This window comes from Carassius auratus, unplaced genomic scaffold (genome assembly GCF_003368295.1).
Source record: "Carassius auratus strain Wakin unplaced genomic scaffold, ASM336829v1 scaf_tig00217336, whole genome shotgun sequence".
Classification (NCBI taxonomy): Eukaryota; Metazoa; Chordata; class Actinopteri; order Cypriniformes; family Cyprinidae; genus Carassius; species Carassius auratus.
The window spans coordinates 461-5,000 of NW_020529013.1; the positions used below are offsets into that span (position 1 = coordinate 461).

At 39.8% G+C, this 4,540-nt stretch overlaps 4 non-coding genes and 1 pseudogene across 4 annotated transcripts; all 5 read left to right on the plus strand.

Moving 5' to 3' along the window:
- The first annotated feature begins 273 nt into the window (after positions 1-273).
- LOC113100732 (5S ribosomal RNA) lies at positions 274-391 on the plus strand. The gene has a single exon (XR_003289802.1). It is a non-coding gene; the product is annotated as a 5S ribosomal RNA (ribosomal RNA).
- A 641-nt stretch (positions 392-1,032) lies between these two features.
- LOC113100728 (uncharacterized) lies at positions 1,033-1,152 on the plus strand (annotated as a pseudogene).
- A 640-nt stretch (positions 1,153-1,792) lies between these two features.
- LOC113100725 (5S ribosomal RNA) lies at positions 1,793-1,911 on the plus strand. Its single transcript, XR_003289796.1, has one exon. It is a non-coding gene; the product is annotated as a 5S ribosomal RNA (ribosomal RNA).
- A 1,041-nt stretch (positions 1,912-2,952) lies between these two features.
- Positions 2,953-3,071, plus strand: LOC113100729 (5S ribosomal RNA). The gene has a single exon (XR_003289799.1). It is a non-coding gene; the product is annotated as a 5S ribosomal RNA (ribosomal RNA).
- A 640-nt stretch (positions 3,072-3,711) lies between these two features.
- Positions 3,712-3,829, plus strand: LOC113100726 (5S ribosomal RNA). The gene has a single exon (XR_003289797.1). It is a non-coding gene; the product is annotated as a 5S ribosomal RNA (ribosomal RNA).
- The last annotated feature ends 711 nt before the right edge of the window (positions 3,830-4,540 follow it).

The window sequence follows — 4,540 nt, forward strand, 5'->3', positions numbered from 1 at the left end:
GATGGAGACTGCCTGGGAATACCAGGTGCTTTAAACTTTTTGGATATTTTTCACGAATTATATAATAATCTTGCAAAAAAAAAAAAAAAAAAAAAAAGAGTCAATGCCAGATCTCTGAATCTTAGCAGGTTTAGGTCTGGTTAGTACTTGGATGAGAGACCGCCTAGGAATACCAGGCGTTTTAAGCTTTTGGGTTTTCGTTTCCTACTTATATAATGTACTGGCCAGTAGATTGGCTGAACTTTAAATAGCCCTCTCTTCGGAGCAGTCTTCGCTTACGGCCATACCAACCTGGCTATGCCCGATCTCGTCTGATCTCGGAAGCTAAGCAGGTTTGGGCCTGGTTAGTACTTGGATGGGAGACCCCTGGGAATACCAGGTGCTGTAAGCTTTTTGGAAATTTTTCACTTAGTATAGAACATTTTGCCAAAACATAGAGTCAATGGCCGATCTCTGCATATTAGCAGGTTTTGGGCCTGGTTAGTACATGGATGGGAGACTGCCTGGGAATACCAGGTGCTTTAAACTTTTGTGGATATTTTTCACAAATTATATAATAATCTTGCAAAAAAAAGAGTCAATGGCCGATCTCTGAATATTAGCAGGTTTGGGCCTTGTTAGTACATTGATGGGAGACTGCCTGGGAATACCAGGTGCTTTTAAACTTTTTGGATATTTTCATGAATTATATAATAATCTTGCAAAAAAAAAGAGTCAATGGCCGATCTCTGAATATTAGCAGGTTTGGGCCTTGTTAGTACATGGATGGGAGACTGCCTGGGAATACCAGGTGCTTTAAACTTTTTGGATATTTTTCACGAATTATATAATAATCTTGCAAAAAAAAAAAAAAAAAAGAGTCAATGCCAGATCTCTGAATCTTAGCAGGTTTAAGTCTGGTTAGTACTTGGATGAGAGACCGCCTAGGAATACCAGGCGTTTTTAAGCTTTGGGTTTTCGTTCCTACTTATATAATGTACGGCCAGTAGATTGGCTGAACTTTAAAATAGCCCTCTCTTCGGAGCAGTCTTCGCTTACGGCCATACCACCTGGCTATGCCCGATCTCGTCTGATCTCGGAAGCTAAGCAGGTTTGGGCCCTGGTTAGTACTTGGATGGGGAGACCGCCTGGGAATACCAGGTGCTGTAAACTTTTGGAAATTTTTCACTTAGTATAGAACATTTTGCCAAAAACAATGGCCGATCTCTGATATTAGCAGGTTTGGGCCTGGTTAGTACATGGATGGGAGACTGCCTGGGAATACCAGGTGCTTTAACTTTGTGGATATTTTTCATGAATTATATATTAATCTTGCAAAAAAAAAGAGTCAATGGCCGATCTCTGAATATTAGCAGGTTTGGGCCTTGTTAGTACATGGATGGGAGACTGCCTGGGAATACCAGGTGCTTTAAACTTTGTGGATATTTTTCATGAATTATATAATAATCTTGCAAAAAAAAAAAGAGTCAATGGCCGATCTCTGAATATTAGCAGGTTTGGGCCTTGTTAGTACATGGATGGGAGACTGCCTGGGAATACCAGGTGCTTTAAACTTTTTGGATATTTTTCACGAATTATATAATAATCTTGCAAACAAAAAAAAAAAAAAAAAAAAAAGAGTCAATGCCAGATCTCTGAATCTTAGCAGGTTTAGGTCTGGTTAGTACTTGGATGAGAGACCGCCTAGGAATACCAGGCGTTTTAAGCTTTTGGGTTTTCTTTCCTACTTATATAATGTACTGGCCAGTAGATTGGCTGAACTTTAAATAGCCCTCTCTTCGGAGCAGTCTTCGCTTACGGCCATACCAACCTGGCTATGCCCGATCTCGTCTGATCTCGGAAGCTAAGCAGGTTTGGGCCTGGTTAGTACTTGGATGGGAGACCGCCTGGGAATACCAGGTGCTGTAAGCTTTTGGAAATTTTCACTTAGTATAGAACAATTTTGCCAAAACATAGAGTCAATGGCCGATCTCTGCATATTAGCAGGTTTGGGCCTTGTTAGTACATGGATGGGAGACTGCCTGGGAATACCAGGTGCTTTAAACTTTTTGGATATTTTTCAAAATTATATAATAATCTTGCAAAAAAAGAGTCAATAGCCGATCTCTGAATATTAGCAGGTTTGGGCCTTGTTAGTACATGGATGGGAGACTGCCTGGGAATACCAGGTGCTTTAAACTTTTTGGATATTTTTCACAATTATATAATAATCTTGCAAAAAAAGAGTCAATAGCCGATCTCTGAATATTAGCAGGTTTGGGCCTTGTTAGTACATGGATGGGAGACTGCCTGGGAATACCAGGTGCTTTAAACTTTTTGGATATTTTTCACGAATTATATAATAATCTTGCAAAAAAAAAAGAGTCAATGCCCGATCTCTGCATATTAGCAGGTTTAGGTCTGGTTAGTACTTGGATGGGAGACCGCCTTGAAATACCAGGTGCTGTAAGCTTTTGGAAATTTTCACTTAGTATAGAACAATTTTGCCAAAACATGGCCGATCTCTGAATATTAGCAGGTTTGGGCCTGGTTAGTACATGGATGGGAGACTGCCTGGGAATACCAGGTGCTTTAAACTTTGTGGATATTTTTCATGAATTATATAATAATCTTGCAAAAAAAAAAGAGTCAATGGCCGATCTCTGAATATTAGCAGGTTTGGGCCTTGTTAGTACATGGATGGGAGACTGCCTGGGAATACCAGGTGCTTTAAACTTTTTGGATATTTTTCACGAATTATATAATAATCTTGCAAAAAAAAAAAAAAAAAAAAAAAAGAGTCAATGCCAGATCTCTGAATCTTAGCAGGTTTAGGTCTGGTTAGTACTTGGATGAGAGACCGCCTAGGAATACCAGGCGTTTTAAGCTTTTGGGTTTTCTTTCCTACTTATATAATGTACTGGCCAGTAGATTGGCTGAACTTTAAATAGCCCTCTCTTCGGAGCAGTCTTCGCTTACGGCCATACCAACCTGGCTATGCCCGATCTCGTCTGATCTCGGAAGCTAAGCAGGTTTGGGCCTGGTTAGTACTTGGATGGGAGACCGCCTGGGAATACCAGGTGCTGTAAGCTTTTTGGAAATTTTTCACTTAGTATAGAACAATTTTGCCAAAACATAGAGTCAATGGCCGATCTCTGCATATTAGCAGGTTTGGGCCTGGTTAGTACATGGATGGGAGACTGCCTGGGAATACCAGGTGCTTTAAACTTTGTGGATATTTTTCATGAATTATATAATAATCTTGCAAAAAAAAAGAGTCAATGGCCGATCTCTGAATATTAGCAGGTTTGGGCCTTGTTAGTACATGGATGGGAGACTGCCTGGGAATACCAGGTGCTTTAAACTTTTTGGATATTTTTCATGAATTATATAATAATCTTGCAAAAAAAAAGAGTCAATGGCCGATCTCTGAATATTAGCAGGTTTGGGCCTTGTTAGTACATGGATGGGAGACTGCCTGGGAATACCAGGTGCTTTAAACTTTTTGGATATTTTTCATGAATTATATAATAATCTTGCAAAAAAAAAAAAAAAAAGAGTCAATGCCAGATCTCTGAATCTTAGCAGGTTTAGGTCTGGTTAGTACTTGGATGAGAGACCGCCTAGGAATACCAGGCGTTTTAAGCTTTTGGGTTTTCTTTCCTACTTATATAATGTACTGGCCAGTAGATTGGCTGAACTTTAAATAGCCCTCTCTTCGGAGCAGTCTTCGCTTACGGCCATACCAACCTGGCTATGCCGATCTCGTCTGATCTCGGAAGCTAAGCAGGTTTGGGCCTGGTTAGTACTTGGATGGGAGACCGCCTGGGAATACCAGGTGCTGTAAGCTTTTTGGAAATTTTTCACTTAGTATAGAACAATTTTGCCAAAACATGGCCGATCTCTGAATATTAGCAGGTTTGGGCCTGGTTAGTACATGGATGGGAGACTGCCTGGGAATACCAGGTGCTTTAAACTTTTGGATATTTTTCATGAATTATATAATAATCTTGCAAAAAAAAAGAGTCAATGGCCGATCTCTGAATATTAGCAGGTTTGGGCCTTGTTAGTACATGGATGGGAGACTGCCTGGGAATACCAGGTGCTTTAAACTTTTTGGATATTTTTCACTGAATTATATAATAATCTTGCAAAAAAAAAGAGTCAATGGCCGATCTCTGAATATTAGCAGGTTTGGGCCTTGTTAGTACATGGATGGGAGACTGCCTGGGAATACCAGGTGCTTTAAACTTTTTGGATATTTTTCACGAATTATATAATAATCTTGCAAAAAAAAAGAGTCAATGCCCGATCTCTGCATATTAGCAGGTTTAGGTCTGGTTAGTACTTGGATGGGAGACCGCCTTGAAATACCAGGTGCTGTAAGCTTTTTGGAAAATTTTCACTAAGTATAGACCAATTTTGCCAAAACATGGCCGATCTCTGAATATTAGCAGGTTTGGGCCTGGTTAGTACATGGATGGGAGACTGCCTGGGAATACCAGGTGCTTTAAACTTTGTGGATATTTTTCATGAATTATATAATAATCTTGCAAAAAAA